The sequence below is a fragment of the Neolamprologus brichardi genome, chromosome 1, assembly GCF_056152115.1.
Source record: "Neolamprologus brichardi isolate AB-2024 chromosome 1, ASM5615211v1, whole genome shotgun sequence".
NCBI classification, from domain to species: Eukaryota; Metazoa; Chordata; class Actinopteri; order Cichliformes; family Cichlidae; genus Neolamprologus; species Neolamprologus brichardi.
This window is the reverse complement of record NC_142104.1, coordinates 41,013,191-41,034,210: the sequence shown is the minus strand read 5'-3', so window position 1 is coordinate 41,034,210 and position 21,020 is coordinate 41,013,191.

Here is a 21,020-nt window from a genome sequence, read left to right as displayed (position 1 = left end):
TTGTGTCAAAAGAGCTGAATTCTCGCATTTTCTTTGTGCTTGACTGAAGATTAGAGATACTTATATCTCACCGACACTCAGTTATGAATGAGGTGCAAGTAGTTTTTTTTGTTTTTTTTTACAAGTGTATTGAGGCTCAGCATGGCACTGCAGTACAGCTGAGCTAATTATAACGTTTCCAGGTAGGTACAGGACGCAGCCTCAGACAAAATTACTGACAAACCATTTGAGACATTTTCAGTGTACCTGACCAGTCGCCTGGCTGTGATACTTTTTCTGCAATTGCCTGAAAGAAAAAGGAATCAGAACCACTCAAACATCCAAACACCTATTATAAGGTTCATTTCAAGGTTTTCAAGACTTTTGTAAAATTTTAACTCCTGTTCTGTGTGAAGGAGTCACAACCCACTGGGCTTTGCATGAAACCTGAGCTCAGACTCAGTAGGAAAGCCAAAGAAGCCACAGGCTTTACTTTACCACCATTACAAGTGGGAAATTTCGGTATTTCCATGCTCGATGGTACTTTTTTTTTTAAAACTTTTTTACTCTTAACAGAACATTTGAAAAAGTGAGGGTAATATTTGCGACACAGTTTGTGATGTTAGTCTTCTTCAGTGTGGTGATTAATGTTGGATTATTTCAAAGCCTTGATACATTCTCTGCACAACTGCAGTTTCACGTCACTTCCAAAAAAGCTTCCTGAGATGGAAACTACCGCAGACATGGAGAAACACTAAGAGCCAGATTTGCAGAAGAGTTGCACCAGTGCAAACTGGTGTCTAAGAACAAAAGAAAAAAGCACTCGGCTGTTACTTCCTGTTAAAAGAGTTTTTTTCCTTCCCACTGTCACCAAAGGTTGTCTGTTTGTTTGTAGTATCTTTACATTACAGTATAAAATGCACTGACTCAACTTTTGTTGTGGTGATATATGAGTTGAATTGAATTACATTGACAAACCAAGCAAGAACAAACTCACACAGGAGGAAAATAAAGACACTCACAAAAGAACAAAACACAAACTAAGACACAAAGTGTTAGAAAATATTTCTTTGAGGCGGGTACAGAGATATATTGGATGATGTGTGCTTTCATCCAAGGTGAAACAAAAGACATTTGAGATGTTTTGACATTTATTAAAGCTAACTCCTGATTCACCAAATCTGCTGCAGACACATTTGCCACTGTTGTGAGTTTGTTGAATGCCACAAAACCAATCACAGCAGAGAGAGCATCCCTTCAACTCATCCAGTCCAGCACCAAGCCTAAACCGAGGGGCTTCTTGTGGTTATTGTAATCTTGTATCCGTCACTTTAACTGTTTTTTTTTCTTTCATTGTGCTTTGAGAACTGCAATCTTCTCAGGAGGCTATTAAGTCCCCTGCTGCGTGAACTCTGTGTCTGCCCTCGGCTTCATGTCGAGCCTCACAGGGTCACTGTGGCCATGCGTCTCACCAATGTGAGCGTCGATCTTGTGCAGTTACAGAGGCCTCGGTAGAAATTTCTAGATGTGCTGGTGCAAAGTAGCCCTCCCATTATTTTGTTCTCGCAGCAGTTTGAAGAACTTGCCAAATGACTGTTTAAAGCATTTAATCTATAAAAAAGATACCATAAATGACTTTGTGTCACTGTGTGGTCTGTGTATTGTGTGTTTCTTTGTGTGTGTGGAGGTTAATAGGACTGTGTGTGTGGATGAGTTTTGGATGAGTCCCATTTGTAGCACATCATTACTCTCTGGCTGCTGGCTCCGTCCTCTGACGGGCTGATCTATAAATACAGCTGGTCCAGAGTCGTTGCACGGCTGATGTGACGCTGCACGAAGCCACGTTTCCAACAGCTACAACAAACAAATAGCCAAAAAAGAACAAATAACACCATGAAATAAATCGCAAGGAAATGAGGCCTGGATATTTCTTCTTTTGCCCTCATTCAGAAAGTAGCAGCTTATATTTGCAGTTGTAGTGAAAACAGGTAAGATCAAAATATTGGAGATAAAAACTGGCTAAAGTGGATCAAAATAGAACCTCGTTTGTCCAACTCAGCTCGCTGCTCTTCTTAATGACAGCTGCTCCAACACTGCAGCATTTCACTGCAAATGAGACTGATAATTAGCATCTTAAAATTTATTTGGCCCCATCTGTGATGGGCTCTGACACTGAGGTTGGCTAAATGCACAACAGAATCACACATCACTGTAAAAGATATCCTGGAGGCAGCCTTTCCTTTTATTGGTGCTCTTCATCACTTTCACGGTTTAAACTGACAGACGAGGCAGATGTAGCTAATTAATATTGTTCTACTGTCGTGAAAAACCTGACAGTAGAACAGAATCAACCCGAGCGCCACTCTGAACATGTCAAAGACTGCCTCCTGCTATTAAAGAAGAATCCCTGTGTAACACTGCTATACAAGCACCAGAAGAGTCATTGCAATACACTGGGTGTTTGTAAAAGATGGACATAGACAGTGGACAAGTCACCGCCTGGTTGAGTCCCAATCAGAAGCTTCCAGCTGACGCTTGCTTTCTTTTAATGTTTTGAAACAAACATGAAAAGTGAGCAGTTCACTGAGAAAAGAAAGGACGCTGCAAACTCAATTCAATTTTATTTACATAGCGCCAAATCACAACAACAGTCCCCTGAAGGTGCTTTATATTGTAAGGTAGACCCAAAATAATACATACAGAGGAATCCCAACAATCACATGACCCCCTATGAGCAAGCACTTTGGTGACAGTGGGAAGGAAAAACTCCCTTTTAACAGGAAGAAACCTCCGACAGAACCAGGCTCAGGGAGGGGCGGGGCCATCTGCTGTGATTGGTTGGGGTGAGAGAAGGAAGACAGGATAAAGACATGCTGTGGAAGAAAGACAGAGGTTAATAACAGATATGATTCAATGCAGAGAGGTCTGTTAACACATAGTGAGTGAAGAAGAAACACCCAGTGCATCATGGGAATCCCCCAGCAGCCTACACCAGCGGTCCTCAACCTTTTTTGCGCCACGGACCGGTTTATGCCCGACAATATTTTCATGGACCGGCCTTTAAGGTGTCACGGATAAATACAACAAAATAAAACTAGTACCGGTACCAAAAAAAAAAGAAGATTTATTCATAACACAGGTGAAAAAAACCAGGAAAACCGAGTAAATGATAAAAATGCTAACAAGATAACGCTGAAAACCGATAAAAACCCTGAAAACTATACATTTCAGACCTGAGCCTCAACTCTCGCGGCCCGGTACCAAACGACTCACGGTGACTGACATTCTACAACAGTTAATGTGCACGTCAATTATGGAGTTGCAATAACTTTGCAGTAAGTTTTTAATTTAGTTTTATTAAGAGGAGCTAGAATGCAGAGAAGAGCCAGCAGCAATGATCCCAAAACTAATGAAGTGCAGTAGGAAGCCTGATATATATGGCAGCATTAACAAAGTGTGTGTGTGTGTCTGTGTGTGTGTGTGAGAGAGAGAGAGAGGCTCTCTGTTGGTACTAAAGGGGCAGAAATGCTTATAGTTGGTTTTCTGCAGACTGCTGACAGAGACCTGTTATCGTCACAATCAGGCAATAACATCCAGGAAATCACAACAAGATGAACCAGAGAGTGAACGTATGAACACACACACACACACACACACACACACACACACACACACACACACACACACACACACACACACACACACACACACACCTGCACAGAGAGTTACATTCCACTTTTCTGCACATGTCAGCAGATGACATAGTGAAGGGGGGGAAGGGGGGGTCACAGTGGGTTTATCAACCTAACAATTTTCCAGGTAAGCAGTTTCACGCAACATTGTACACACACCAACATGCAGATACACACGGACACAAAGGTGTGTAGAAGTACGGTTTATTACTGTCTTGGGTTCTAACTAACCCAAGAGTGATCAAGTACCAGCATATACATATAAATGCATACTGAAGAATAGAAAATAAGGTTTAAATATCCATATCTTTCTTTCTATATATATATATCTATATCTATATATACATATACATACATATATATATACATATATATATACATACATATATTCACTTTTTGGTAGAAAGTATTAGAGTACAAACTCTAATAGTTTGTCTATATAAAAAAATCTTATTTGTCAAAGCCATCCATCTGCTTCGCTTTCATTATTAACCTTGAAATAGTGAAGATACAGAAATGTCCTCAGTTTATATGTCAGAATGACAAAATGCTGCAAAAATCTCAGAGTCCTGTGACTATTTTCCAGGATGACATGAAACTACGACAGATTGTGCTCTCATACTTTGTAGCACACCACTGAGACACATGTGTATGTACCACCTGGCGTTTGCTGGTCTCCCCCCCCCCCTCCCTCTAAGCACATTCATCACTTAGAGCAGGGGTCTGCAACCTTTATCATCAAAAGAGCCATTTTGCCCCTCTTCTGCCAAAAAAAAATCGTAGGGAGCCGCAAAAAATAACGTAATAATTTAACTTTTCATCTTTTTTTAATTTCACCTGTTACAACCACTGTTGTAACCACTTTTGTCCCTCTGTGGGGGGAAACTCCCACTAGGTTTATATCTGGGACTCCCCACCATTTGACCTTAGAACTGAAGAAGCTTCTCGGATGAGAGGTGAAACGTCTTCAAGCAACTTAAAGAAGTCCAGACGCTTTTCTTTGCAAGCTCCTTTGACTACGATGACCTGGATGACTGAGAACCTTAACAGACATGTTACAACCACTGAATAAAACAAACAGAAGTGCAATGTGCATTTGTAGGCCTGCTTTGAAATAAATTAAACTGTTAACCGTAGGCCTATTTAAGTCTGCCGTATATTTTTGTAAAAGTACCTTAAAGTAACTTTAATATAAATAAAACATGTAGCTGCAACTTAGCAGCTTTTAAAAGAAAAAGAAAATAAGAGATTCTTTGACAAGTCCATGTCAGTGTTCTCTCGTCCTCTTCGGGTTTTTTGCTCAGCCAGCAATCAACTGAAGCGCCTGAACATACAAAAAATCTACATCAGCTCGGAGTCTAAAATATTTTTTTTCTGAAAAATAATAGCTTGTAAAATACTATTGTCCTTACCATTTTAATGTGACTTCTGTGTCGGAAGTTCGCTGCAGATCTTCCCTACGTCGGGGCTGTAAGATGTGACTTTGATCTTCATTCATGTAGGCTCTCATCTTTGAGGTGTGAGCGGTGTTTGGACTTTATAAAATTCATGCTTGAGAAAACTTGCTCACATAAGTATGTTGAGCCAAAGATGGACAGGACTTCAAATGCACTTTTTCACATTAATATACATGTCAGGAATGGCACTCCATGTTTCAGAAACAAGTTTGTCGGGGTGGGGGAGTTTTTCCATGTCACTCCATTTGTGCTCTTTAGCGAGCGTAGCCTTCTGACGGGCGACTTCTTCAAGATCCGCCGTCAGTGTTTTGAACTTATTTACCCGCAAATCTTTATCCGCTATGTCGGCCAGTTCAATATCTAGATCAGACTTACATACTCCGGTGAATGCAACTGTGTTCAGCAGAGATGGGTCGATGTCCAGCGGTGTGACAGGGAAAGAGAGAGTATGTTTCTTCAAATGCAGCTTGCATTGCAATGATGGCACGGTGGAAATATTCATAATTTATTTCATTGTTCGCTTCTTTGAACTCCCTTAGGGAGGAGAAGTGAGAGAGCGTACGTTTTTGTGCATCTCTTGCGAACACTGTCATCTTGCGCTCAAATGCCAAAACATTCTCCAGCATCTGCAGGGCCGTGCTTCCCTTTCCTTGTAGATTTGAAGTTCATCACTTCGACACATTCGGGGAGGAATGTTTGTGCGCACAGTGCTTCTTGGTGGAGGATGCAATGAAACGCCATCAGCTCTCGATCCAGTGACTTTTGAAACAAATTCACAAAGCCCTTCTGTGCTCCTCTCATACTTGGTGTGTCATGAACTGGCTGTGTGGAGGCAGATGAGGACCCAAACGCAAAACTCACAGAGACAAAAAGCTGAACTCAAAATCACTGCTTTATTGCAGGCTTCACAAAGAAACAGAACTAAACTGGGAATGCTAACTGAGGACCGAGGGAACACAGAAAAGCACACAGGTTCGGGGAGGAGACGTTGACGACGTGACACCGAACTGAGGGAGACGTGCACATAAATACACAGAGGGTTAACGAGGGAAGTGGGAGCACATGGGAAACACAGCTGACACAGATAATCATAATGAGACACGGCAGGAGTAAACACAACACTGACGGGAGACTGTCAAAGTAAAACAGGAAGTACACAGAGGTGCAGACAGGAGGAGAGAGAGAGAGCACTGGGAGAGCACAGGCATAATGGGCTGGGGAAACATGGAATAAAACACGAGGGGAGACGAGGGCTCACAGATACATACAGAGGGGCACACAGGGGGTAAAAGTCACAAGGGGGAAATCAAATAAGGAACAACGTAACAGAGCAACCCAGGAACCATGGCCTAAATAAAGAACAAAATACATGAACACTAAGAATGCTGGGCCAACATGGCCCAGGATCATGACAGGGTGCCCCATCAGTAGACACTGACACCAGGTGAGTGGTGTTTATTCCTTTCGCTTCTAGACAACTCACAACAGCCTCACAAATGTCCTGCCCTCGTGTTTGGCCCTTTAGCGGTATGAGTTCAATCAGTTCTTCTTGACTTGACTCATCGCAGGCAATTGAAAATGCTTGAGCTGAATTGATGTCATCAATTTGCTTACGGCTGATGTTTTCCGCCATTTTAATGGTCCTGTCTCTTTGCGGAGAGAGGCATTTCTCTAATTTTCTGAACAATTTCCCCCTTGTTTTTAAAGTCGGAGAATAGATGCTCTGATGTTTTTATGAACGATTCTTTCAAATATTCTCCGTCTGTGAACAGCTTCCCCCTCTTTACAATCTCCAGAGCTGCCACACAACTAGCTAGTTGGCTGTGGAGAGCTGATCCACTTCTTGAAAGATAAAGTTTGCTCTCTTCAGCTTTTCACAGCACTTCCGAAATTGCTCTCTTTCGCTCATCTTCGGTTGGTTATTTTTTAGCAAATGCTAAGTGCTTGTTTTGAAAATGTCTTTCAACATTACATTTTTTGTTGTTCGATATTTTCTCGCCACATATTAAGCACACAGGTAAGCCAGCGTCGTTGGCGGCGAATGCAAATAAATATGTCCACGCTGAATTAAACTCTTTATTTTCTTCCGAAACTTTTCTTTTTTGGGATTTTTTCATGGTTAGCCTTTTGCAGGGTTAGCATACTCTAAAATCAACCAGCAGGTAAAGGCGGGGTCTGTTGATGTTGATGTGACGTATATTTTCGTTGAAAAATTATAAATTAAAAATTGCTTTTTTAAAATTGGATAGTATCAACTCTAACTCCAAGATAATTTGGCAAAAAAAGTAAACTAATAATCATGTATAAATAAAAACGAGTTTTGAAATACCTTTCATTTATGGGGGTTTTGTTGGGGTTTTTTTGTAAAGTCCAGAGGGAGCCGCTACAAGGAGGCTGAAGAGGCGCATGCGGCTCCGGAGCTGCAGGTTGCCGACCCCTGACTTAGAGGAAGATGAGCTGCTTTAAAGGAAAATAAGCCAAAAGTTGACTGTACCTGTTCCAAAATGAAAAACTCTCCAAGGTGAGAACAGACGACCCAGAACTGCCAACATCTGGCTGAATTTAGTTTTAATATAAAATATTCAAAATGAAAAAAGCTTTCAGATTTCCACCCTCCTGGAAAGAACTGAGGAGAGCCCCAAACGTGGGGCCACCCAGCAGCCGTGCAGAGTCACAGGGGACTGTAGTGACATGCCTGTGGGTTCTGCTGGCAGCCAGCCGCACCAGAGTGGATCGAGCCCCAGGTCCAGAGGCCCCCCACCCACCGGAAGGGGCCCAACTGAGCCACAGGCGCCAGGCTCCACCAAGCAGCCACCAGGAGTGAGCCGGTACATACCCGAGTGCCTAGCCCTGCACCCTGCTGTTATGTGCTGGATGTCACGGTTCTTGGTCATTTTGACCCAGCTTTTTCTGTTTCTGTTTTGGTGTTTTTCTAAAGTATGATTTGTTCGGGTTTTTGAGTTGTGCTGGTTTGATTCTGTATTAAGGGTTATTCTTGGTTTTGTTCTCTTTACATTATTTGGTGTTCTGGCCTTTAGTTTAAGTTACTGTCTTCTCTGTTTTATGTGTTATATTCTTTCTGTCTACCTCTCAGTTTCAAGTTTGCGTTTTTGTAATTTGTTTCTTATTTCCTGTTTTATTTTGACAGTCCCAGTCCTATGTCAGAGGGGGTGTCCAAATTCATGGGCTGCATCCTCCTGAGGAAGCATTTGTAGACCGATTACGTCACAGCGACGCGCCGAAGGCTGTCCCAATTTGTAGACTCCTCTGAATGCAGCCGACAAATGCGTCCTCCTTTTCCCCGAATTTGAAGGATGGGTTGGGTGTGTCCTTCGTGGCCTACCATATCCCAGAATTCTTAGTGCGGCCCAGCCAAACTCCAGTTTGGCGGCCGCTAGTAAGTTTTAAAATTACTCTTATTAATCTTTCTGGGTCACAAAATAAACTTTTAACATATTTTCAGGCGAGAAAGTAGCTGTGTAAATTTCCAATATCTGCTCGGTTTATCAAGACATCGCATATTTGCAAAAGTGCTTCGAGCAGCTCGATAGCTAGCCGAGAGCTCAAGGGTCACTGAAGCCGCCGAGAACGGCACAACTCCTGGTACATCATTTTCAGATCACCGCAGACTTTCGCTACTCAGGTTAAACGTAATATATAAGTCACTTAGACAACCTAAAAATGTTATTATTTGGCTTTTTTCAGTGTTATTTGTTCGTGAGTAAATCGGTTTGGCTGAGATTAAAGTTATTAGATTAGATTAGATAAAATAAAACTTCATTAATCCCCCGGGTGGTTTTCACACAGCTGAATAAACGTCAAACAGAAAACTGATTAAACAGAGACGGTCGAGAATTTATGCCAGTGTCCTGTTATATTTTAGATAGCAAGGAGCAGACGGCCGAGTTTATTAAACTCCACCGAGACAGCGGTGACGCTAATCAGAAGGCTAGACCATCCCATTTCATAGCCGTTTACTTTCGGCCTACCCGACCTTCTGAGGACCTGGCCCACGTAGACCGCGAAGGCCGGGTCCTCAGGAGGATGCAGCCCATGAGTTTGGACACGACTAGCCAGCTTTACCTGCCCCTGTCTCGTTAGTTTTTCCTCTTCCAGTGTTTCAGTCCTTAGTTCCCCTGTCCAGAGTTTTAATTTGTTCTTTGGTCAGTTTAACTTATTAAGAGGTTTTTCCCAGCAATAATGCTGCGCTTTGAGTTTTACCTCCATGTTTGAGAGTCCTGCATTTTGGGTCCTTTTTCCTGCCTGCCTGCCACACAGCCAACCATGACACTGGATTGTCTCAGGGGCATCTTTGCACAGCCTGCACCTGGGGTCTTGCCTGGTGTGACAGACCCCAGCCTCTATGGCTCTTGTGCTCAGAGCTTGTTCCTGTGCTGCCATGATTAGTGCCTCTGTATTTCAGTCAAGCTTTGTGCCACAAGGAGGATTTCAGCCACTTCTTCTATCTGCCGGTGGCAGTGATGGAATAACGGCATTACTAAGGTTGGTGGTTCGATCCTTGGCTTCCCCAGTCTGCATGCCAAGTATCCTTGGGCAAGATACAGAGCCCAAGTTGCTCTCCAATGCGTCCATCGGAGAGTGAATATGTGTGAATGCTTAGATTGCACTTAAGTATAGAAGGAAGTGCTTGTATGAGTGGGTGTGAATGGGTGAATGAGGCATGTTGTATAGAGCGCTTTGAGTACTCCGGGAGAGTAGAAAAAAATTGTGTTGATAGGCCACGTAAAACCAGAGTCATGATAAACAATATATACACAGCGTTTTTTCCTGAATAGTTTCATCACGTTTAACGTCTAAGGATAGCACTAGCAAGCACTCTCTGCTTATGAGCAAAAAATAAAAAAACAAAACAAAAAACACCCCTTTCGTGTGTATTTGTTATCATCTATCGTCCACCTGGGCCTTACACAGAGTTTCTGTCTGATTTCTCAGACTTTTTATCTGATTTAGTGCTCAGCTCAGAAAAAAAAATTATTGTGGGTGATTTTAACATTCATGTAGATGCTAAAAATGACAGCCTCAACATGGCATTTAATCTGTTATTAGACTCAATTGGCTTCTCTCAAAATGTAAAAGAACCCACCCACCACTTTAATCACACTCTAGATCTTGTGTTAACATATGGCATAGAAACTGAACATTTAACAGTGTTTCCTGAAAACCCTCTCCTGTCTGATCATTTCCTGATAACATTTACATTTACAATAATTGATTACACAGCAGTGGACAGTAGACTTTATCACAGTAGATGTCTTTCTGAAAGCGCTGTAACTAAGTTTAAGAATATAATCCAGCCACTGTTATCATCTTCAATGCCCTGTACCAACACAGAGCAGAGCAGCTATCTGAACGCTACCCCAACAGAGGTCAATTATCTTGTTAATAATTTCACCTCCTCACTACGTACGACTCTGGATACTGTAGCTCCGGTGAAAACTAAGGTCTCTAATCAGAAGTACCTGACCCCGTGGTATAATTCTCAAACACGTACCCTAAAGCAGATGACTCGTAAGCTGGAGAGGAAATGGCGTGTCACAAATTTAGAGGATCATCATTTAGCCTGGAGAAATAGTTTGTTGCTTTATAAGAAAGCCCTCCGCAAAGCCAGAACATCTTACTATTCATCACTGATTGAAGAAAATAAGAACAACCCCAGGTTTCTCTTCAGCACTGTAGCCAGGCTGACAAAAAGTCAGAGCTCTTTTGAGCCAACCATCCCTTTAACATTAACTAGTAATGACTTCATGAACTTCTTCACAAATAAAATTTTTATCATTACAGAAAAAATTACCAATAATCATCCCACAGATGTAATATTATCTACAGCTACTCTTAGTACCATTGATGTTAAGTTAGACTCTTTTTCTCCAATTGATCTTTCTGAGTTAACTTCAATAATTACTTCCTCCAAACCATCAACGTGTCTTTTAGACCCCATTCCTACAAAACTGCTCAAAGAAGTCCTGCCATTGATTAATTCTTCGATCTTATATATGATCAACTCTATTATCATCTCTAATAATCGGCTATGTACCACAGGCCTTCAAGCTGGTTGTAGTTAAACCTTTACTCATACAGCCATCTCTAGACCCAGCAGTCTTAGCTAATTATAGGCCAATCTCCAACCTTCCTTTCATCTCAAACATCCTTGAAAGAGTAACAGCTAACAGATCATCTGAGGCTCGCCTTTTTTTCCTCCACATTGTCTAAGATGTGGGCCAAGATGTTTTGGAGCTGGTCAGCACTATTCTGGATTCTCCTGACGCTCGTCTACCATCCTATGGCTAGACTGCTCCACTATACAGCCGCTGAGCTCCTGTGCCTTCGCGGTCAGCTGCCGCTCCCATCGCCGGTGGAGCTCCACTACCACCTGGACATCACTTCCCAGCCTCGCCGGAGATACAGCCATCGTGGGTCCCGCAGGATTTTCCTCAACTCCAGACAAAGCAGACAAAATTAATTCGTTTTGGTCTGCTACTCGCCAACCTCGCAGGAACCCTCATCAGGCTGTCAACCACTGATCTCTAGCCCACCTGACCAGGGAGCCCACCGCGATTAGCGAAAAAGAAAATACTCCACTCAACTTCGGTCTTCTAAACATCCGCTCACTGACAAATAAGGGACCTCTCATCCAAGACCTCCTATCTGACTGTTAGTTTGACTTTTTCTGTTTAACTGAAACCTGGCAACAACCTGATGACTTTTCTTAACTAAATGAATCTACTCGTCCGTGGTTTGTTTACTTTTCTAAACCTCGCTGCTCAGGTCGTGGGGGTGGTCTCGCGATCATTTTTCGTCAGCACTTAAATGTCCTGCCAGTTATTGTCGATACCTTTAGTTCCCTAGAGTGCCTTGCATGTGAGCTGACTGGACTGGATGTTGTGTCTGCTCCCTCTCCAGAACCTTCTCTCTATTTTGAGCCGTTTTCCACTTTTCATCTTCCTGATTTATCTGATATTTCTGAGTTTATTTGTAAATCAAAGTCTGTCAACTTGACCCTATGCCTACAGGGCTTGTGAAATCCTGTCTCTCTTCCTTACTCCCACTCATCTCTGCTATCATTCACTCTTCACTCATCACCGGTATCGTTCCCTTCTTATTCAAGATTGCTTCAGTCACTCCCATACTGAAAAAAACCTTTAGATCCTAACAACTTTAACAACCTCTGTCCGATTTCTAATCTACCCTTCATCTCTAAAATACTTGAAAAAGTAGTTGCAGTTTAACTTCATTCACACCTGGTTAATAATAACATCTATGAGAGATTTCAGTCTGGTTTTTGTTCATGTCACAGTACAGAAACTGCTTTTCTTAAAGTCACTAATGATCTTCTAATCAGCACTCTGCTGCTCGCATTATCACCAGAACCCCTCCTACCAGCACATCACTCCTGTCCTTCAGGAATTTCACTGGCTCCCAGTGAAATTCTGGATAATATACAAACTTCTTCTGCTCACCTTCAATGCCATTCATAACCTTGCACCTCCTTACCTTTCTGACCTGTTAAGCACTACCTCTTCTGCCTGTTCACTCCGATCTTCTTCTTCTATCCAGCTTGCTGCCTCAGCACCATGGGAAGCAGAGCTTTTAGCTGCTCTGCTCCCAGGCTGTGGGACTCTCTACCCCCAGATATGAGAAACATTGGTTCTCTCCCCCAGTTTCAATCTCAACTCAAAACCCATCTGTTCAAATCTGCATATTCACTTTGAACCCACTGTTTGTTAATTTTATCTTGTGCTTTTGTTTTATTGTTCTTCATTGTGTCATTGTTCTATTATGTGTTTCATCCTATTGTACAGTGTCCTTGGGTGTCTTGAAAGGCGCTTTATAAATAACATTTATTATTATTACTATTACTATTATTATTAATAAACCTGAATGTCCCAGACCTGGTAGGCAAATGAGATGTAACGGTTTTAACTTTTGTCCTATATTATTTTATTAGTTGATTCAGTTAAGACCAGATAATTTGCATGATTGTGATCCAACTTTGAAGGGTTGAATAAACTGACAGTTTATACTTGCCATGAACGTCCTTGCAAATGACGACATGCGGCCAAAGTCCATAGTCACAACTCCTGGGGCCAGCGCCAGGTTGAATACACGTCAAGCTGAACCACAGCTATAGTGAGTATAAATTTGTCAAATCATTATTGCTTTTGGTTTCAGTTACTTAAAGCTGATTCATTGGATCATTCATGTATGACTTTACCTTGCTTTACGTGGACATGCACGCATCATAAGCATTTTCAGTCTACACTCGCCTAAAACTCAAACCCCAAATTACAATTCCTATTACCAAAAGTCTGGAAATAAATAAATAAAACATGAACCTCTGCTACACGGAGGTGCAAAACAACCACATAGAGATTTCTTCTTCAAAGTCACGTTTATTTGCATATAAAGTGGCATCTGAGATGCATGCAGAGGTGCATTCTAATATCAGGTGTGAACCAATGTACTTGATGTCAACTTAGGACCCACATTGTTGCCACGTGTGAACAGAACCTTTGCCCATGGCTCCACTTTTCCTGTTGTTGCTTCACATTGTGATAATTGAGTCATGCTTTGGTCTAATGTCAACTCATTTCATTTTAATCTTGGTAATATATGCAGTTCATCATATTTCCACCTGACAAAGCTCTCAGATTTAACCTCCTGTCTCTGACTCTGATGTTATCCATGGCAAGCACAGGAGATGAGGGTGGTGGGAACATGACAGAGCCATTCTTCTCCCACTCTCCCTTTTTCCTTCTCCCAGATGCGAATCTATTTCTTAACAATAGGATGTATTCTTTATAGTGGGGACAGAAGGCTGATAGAATAATTCAATAACACAGCCAAACCTCATTGACTGGACTGAAGAATAGGCACTATCTTTAGTCCTAAAGTCGTTGATTAAAAATGGAGAGGTGCCACTCAGTGGTAACATGAAAAAAGTAGAAATGCCTTGAATACAATAGACAAAAGAGAGAATAGAAAAGCAAGAGGAGAGAGCATAGGAGGGGTAGATGAATGGAGGTGGATGCAAATTAATTGATGAATTCTGTACCATGAACTGTGTCACTCATTGTGTGATCTACAATGAAATGTGCCTCAGACACAAATGGAATCCATTTTCCAGCCCAGCAATGATTGTCTCTTCTTTATTATTACGCTGATGGTTTTTTCACCATCTTGACACAATTCAATTTCTTTTGCAGACAGTCAGACTAGCTGCCCTACATGCAAAATGAATCCCATATTGTTTAGACAAGCTAAATTCAATTATTTTGAATTACCGGTGCCAAACGGCAAAACAAAATAATTCATTTAAAGTCTGATAAGAGAATTTATATTTTAGCATAGCAAAAACCTGGTTAAAGTGCAGTCACCTTACTGCCTGTCTTGGAATGATATAATGTAAAATTGAGGCTTATTTCATTTTTAGGTTATTATGTCTTGGTTACTTTGTCAGGTGTTGATCTCTGATTTCATGATTTTTCTCAAACAAAGAAAATCACACAATGCAACAATTGCACCCTTTTTTCTGAAGACGTGCGCTGCTCTTGATGCACAAACATGAACATTAATTTACTCCTTGGGAACCTTTTCAAAGTTTTAAGGTGAAGTACAGCAAGCTGCCCACACTCGAGACCTTAGAAACTCCCAAGCAAAGACTCACAGCCTTGGATATCCACCTGAAATATGAAAAAGTTGGCCAGCAACCAGCTGTATCTGCACTCCATGACTATCTGGCAGCACAAATCAACTTGTTGCTACTGGATGAGACTCATCCAGAATGAGTAATTGAAGGCCAGACAGTCCTGCTCCTCCTGGAAGGGACTGATCCCACCCAACTACAGGCCAATAGCCACAGCTTGGAAGCTCATTTGAGCCATCATAACAGCTAAAACAAACTCAGTACATGAGTGGGGTCCAGAAGGGAAGAGGCAGAAACACCAAAGGGACGAGATGCCAGCTACTGGGATACTGAGCAAATGCCTTTAGGCTAGGCAAGGCAAGGCAAGTTTATTTGTATAGTACAATTCAACAACAAGGTGATTCAAAGTGCTTTACAGAGACATTAGAAACAAAAACAAATAAAAAGCATGATTTAAAATTGATTAAAACAAGCAAACAAACTAACTAATTAACAAACAAACAAACAAACAAAACAGTATATAAAATCAAAACAGATAAAATCAGAACAGTAGATAAAATCAATAGTTAAAATGTAAGTTTTGAAATTTAAGCTTAAGTGCGGATTTGGTGCTTTATTCAAATGCAGCTGAGAACAGGTGAGTCTTCAACCTGGATTTAAATAAACTGAGTGTTTCAGTTGATCGGAAGCTTTCTGGGAGTTTGTTCCAGATATAAGGAGCATAAAAGCTGAATGCAGCTTCTCCGTGTCTGGTTCTGACTCTTTAGACTGTAAGAACAGATGCCTAAAACTGTACGAAATCAACAACCCCCTAAGAACAGGAATTTGATGGGTAGATGGCGAACAACACTAGAGGTCAACTTCAAGCCAATTGAATAAGACATCAATTCACTGGTCCACACAATGAGGATCTATAGCAATGACACTGGATAGTTGGATGGTAATGAAGAGAGGGAAGGTTTTCAGAATTGAGGGAACAGCACTACCAGAAGTCAACATCACAGACACTAAGGGCAGCTGCTAGTACCCGGGAATCCCAGGCAAACAGAACCATGAAGAGGCCCCTAGGAAAGCCGCAACCACCACATACGTGCAGAGAGTAAGGCAAGTCCCGAGGAGTCAGCTGAATGGGAAAAACGAGATCTGGATAATCAACGCCTACGCTCTGTCGTGGATCATATACCCTACTGGGACAATCACCTCAATTTTCAGCAACTTGAAAATGGACTAGTGAGTGTCAAAAACACTGTCCAGGATGAAACGACAAACATCCATGAGTACATCAGGAAGACAGCCACAAGCAAGCTCTAAGCACAAGATTGAAAGTGGCTTAGATCTACCATACCAGGCATGACCCCAGGTGCAGGCTGTGTAAAGATGCCCCTTAGACAATCCAGCACATAACAGCAGGGTGCAAGATGCTAGCAGGCAGGATGTATGGAACACCATAACCTAGTGGCCGGCATAGTATACAGCAGGGGTCCCCAATCCCAGTCCACGAGGGCCGGACTGGGATTGGGGACCTGAATCACATGATTAGTTCATTACCAGGCCTCTGGAGAACTTAAAGACGGTTATTTATCTATTTAAATCAGCTGTGATGGATCAAGGACACATCTAAAACCTGCAGGGACACCAGCCCTCGTGGACTGGGATTGGGGACCCCTGGTATACGGGAACGTCTGTGCCGAGTACAGCCTAACTCTGCTAAAAGACCCTGTGGGACTTCCAGACTGACACAGAGAAGCTGGTGATGGCTAACCAGGTGGGGAAGCAGATGAAGAAGCCCATACTGAGAGCTGGTAGCTACACCAAGTGATAGCAACATCAGGAACAAAGAATGTCACAAGCTTGAGAAATACTAAGGGCTGAGAGAAGAGCTAGAGAAGAGTCTTTTGAAGCAGAAGAAGGTGATGGCTGAGGGATGAGAGGTGTGAAGTCATGGGATGAAACAGGCAGTGGTAAGATCGGGGCTTTGAAGCAGAGGTGATTGGGCTGGGGGAGGGGTGAGTGTCTGATCAAACCTTAAGAAAAATCCTTCAAAAATCCTACACATTATTATTATTAATAGTCATCATATTCTAGATAATTGCTTAAAGTGTTGTGCAGTAGAAATAAAGAATCAGAGGATATGTTGGTAGACAATCAAAGCTTCTGATAAGTGAAGTGACTGAAAATAAATGCAGTTTACAGAATGATTAACTGACAACAGAAACAGTGACAGAAAAAAAAAATATATATATGTGTAAAAAATCAGTGTCTTTGTTGATCAATACAATTTCTGATTATGATGGAAAAACTTGCATGAAATCTTGCACAAAATGGCACATGCAGTCTTTGCAATATTTTGATCAAGATGACCTGACAAAAACCAAAAACAGTGTTGAAGCAAATAACACCTCTGCTGTGAAGCTTGCGGGTCAGTGTCACTGTTGTTAGTTAATTGTTGTGGGTGCAAATGGTTCTGACAATACGATAAAGATCTCCTCTTGCTCAGTGTCAGCTGGGATGGTGCTACTGGAGTTGGAATGCAAAAGTAAAAAGTTCAAACCAATCCTGGTTAACATGAATAATAAATAGCACCAGTTTCCTGAATTATACTGCCCAAGAATCATGGCTTTCCTGCCTGCTTTCAAAACATACTTTGTGATTTCTTTGTTTTTGTCATCAACAAACAACTTTAATGTTAGACAAGATTAAATCAAATTGTTTTCTATTTGTTCTCGTTCTTTGTTGCTCTCTGTTTCTTTTCTACGTGTGTGTGTGTGTGTGTATATAGACTAACTGTGTGTTCACCCGTTTTGCAGCAATCCCTGTGGACTGATAGAGCATGGAGCTTGCAGATGTTACGGCCACCAAAAAGGCCATTTTGAGGGACAGTCATTTCAGCTCAGCATCCTTGAGCGGCCCAAAAGGAGGATGCTGAAAGGCTAACGACCAGGTACAGGTTCCATGGGGGAACTGGAAGTCCAGGCCTGGGCGCCTCATAGAAACTGGGAGATTAGGGAGAAGTTAGTCCCACGCAGTGATGAGCGAACAATACGAACCGCCTTGATCGCTGCAACTATACCTTGCAATGAGACTGCAGATTTACCCACCTCCAGCTAGGACTGCAGGAACTGCTGCAGCCATGTGGGGGTCCAACTGGTGGACCGCACACCTGGCGGCAAACAGTCTCCAGTGGTTGGAGTAGGCAGCCCTTGTGGTTGGTACACACGACTCCCCCAGAGTTCATATCACAGGCTCTGGCAGCCCTAAGACCAGAAGCCTTTTCCTCTCAGGGGCCAGACCATCAGCCTGAGCCCTCTTGGGAAGGGGTTGAACAGCATCCTACTCAGGCCAACTAAACTATAGTTTGTTAAGAAATATGCCAGCAATGAAAAGTGTTCCTACAGTGGATATTTCTGAGTTAAATTATTGTCATGCAAAGCTCAAAAAGTACTCCGCACCGATAAGGTGGAAAATACAGTGAAAAAAAGAGAGAACCTTACTGAAGCCGTGGCAAGGCAATGTGAAGGGGACCAAATGGAAAAAACAACCACACGAGCCTTCAATTGTTTTCAAAGCTTTGAATATATTCTCTCTTTTTTCTGGTACAGAGGTTTTTTTTGTCATGCTCACCAGCAACACATCTTGAAATAAAACCACCCGAGCCTCTTAACAAACCCCTCCTTAAATAGATGCTGGTCATACCATCACCAATAAAATGTAAAAGGTCTTCCCACCTCGACACAACCCAGCTACAAAAACCTATACAGGGAAACATTGCAGTTATTTTGACACACGCTAAACAATATCCCAACTAACTACAGTGGGGCAAAAAAGTATTTAGTCAGCCACCGATTGTGCAAGTTCCCCCACTTAAAATGATGACAGAGGTCAGTAATTTGCACCAGAGGTACACTTCAACTGTGAGAGACAGAATGTGAAAAAAAAATCCATGAATTCACATGGTAGGATTTGTAAAGAATTTATTCGTAAATCAGGGTGGAAAATAAGTATTTGGTCACCTCAAACAAGGAAAATCCCTGGCTCTCACAGACCTGTAACGTCTTCTGTAAGAAGCTTTTCTGTCCCCCACTCGTTACCTGTATGAATGGCACCTGTTTGACCTCATCATCTGTATAAAAGACACCTGTCCACAGCCTCAACCAGTCAGACTCCAAACTCCGCCATGGCCAAGACCAAAGAGCTTTCGAAGGACACCAGGAAAAGAATTGTAGACCTGCACCAGACTGGGAAGAGTGAATCTACAATAGGCAAGCAGCTTGGTGTGAAAAAATCAACTGTGGGAGCAATCATCAGAAAATGGAAGACATACAAGACCACTGATAATCTCCCTCGATCTGGGGCTCCACGCAAGATCTCATCCCGTGGGGTCAAAATGATCATGAGAACGGTGAGCAAAGATCCCAGAACCACACGGGGGGACCTGGTGAATGACCTGCAGAGAGCTGGGACCAAAGTAACAAAGGTCACCATCAGTAACACACTACAACGGCAGGGAATCAAATCCCGCAGTGCCAGACGTGTTCCGCTGCTGAAGCCAGTGCATGTCCAGGCCCGTCTGAAGTTTGCCAGAGAGCACATGGATGATACAGCAGAGGATTGGGAGAATGTCATGTGGTCAGATGAAACCAAAGTAGAACTTTTTGGTATAAACTCAACTCGTCGTGTTTGGAGGAAGAAGAATACTGAGTTGCATCCCAAGAACACCATACCTACTGTGAAGCATGGGGGTGGAAACATCATGCTATGGGGCTGTTTTTCTGCCAAGGGGACAGGACGACTGATCCGTGTTAAGGACAGAATGAATGGGGCCAAGTATCTTGAGATTTTGAGCCAAAACCTCCTTCCATCAGTGAGAACTTTGAAGATGAAACGAGGCTGGGTCTTCCAACATGACAATGATCCAAAACACACCGCCCGGGCAACAAAGGAGTGGCTCCGTAAGAAGCATTTGAAAGTCCTGGAGTGGCCTAGCCAGTCTCCAGACCTCAACCCCATAGAAAATCTGTGGCGGGAGTTGAAAGTCCGTGTTGCTCAGCGACAGCCCCAAAACATCACTGCTCTTGAGAAGATCTGCATGGAGGAATGGGCCAAAATACCAGCTACTGTGTGTGCAAACCTGGTAAAGACCTATAGTAAACGTTTGACCTCTGTTATTGCCAACAAAGGTTATGTTACAAAGTATTGAGTTGTATTTTTGTTATTGACCAAATACTTATTTTCCACCCTGATTTACGAATAAATTCTTTACAAATCCTACCATGTGAATTCATGGATTTTTTTTTCACATTCTGTCTCTCACAGTTGAAGTGTACCTCTGGTGCAAATTACTGACCTCTGTCATCATTTTAAGTGGGGGAACTTGCACAATCGGTGGCTGACTAAATACTTTTTTGCCCCACTGTACATCAAATCAAACTGAAAATTCAACCCACTCCCCCCTCAGCTCTCATCTGATGGTTCAACCCACTATCAGTGGGTGATTGGAAAACTCCTTTCAGGTGAACATCATTAGGCCATAATCATGTGTGCACTCCATGACTAAGGCCTTCAGGAAGTTGACTTTGAGAGAGAGAGAGAAGTTAATGGACTTCAAAACAAAAGCATAACAAAATCCAAACTTCCTATTAGACACTGTGAGTGCGTACATCACTTAGTGAGGGAGATGCTCCCCAGCACCCTCACACTTACCAATCACATAGAGCACATGTAATATTACTAAAAGTGTGCTGACTTTATTGGCAAAGCTAAAATCACAATGTTCCCACAAGAGGGAAAACTTTCCTTCTCACAGGCTGCGTTAAAATAAGCAGGAGTGTAACACAATCGTCTATTCTCTGTCTCTTTATTCTTCTTCTCTGTGTCAGCACGCATGTGTGTGTGCATATATATGAGATAACCACACCTTGGCTGTATCCCAATTCAGGGTCTGCAGCCTTAAAGTACGCAGCCTCAACGGTCCTCAAGGGCCGCGTACTCAAAGACCGCTAAGGTCGGAAGTGTGAGGCGTGTGAAATGGGACGGTCTAGACTCCGTCGTGCTGCCCAGGTTGCCTAGCAACCATGATAGCTGGAAACGTGTGGTTGACAGAAATGAAGGAGAACATATTTTGTTCGTTTGTTTGTTTCTACATGAGCTTTGTGTGATTTAATAAGTATCTGAGGCTGAGACCACAGGACTGTAAAACATGATTGTTGGGCTTCATATCTGTACTGAACA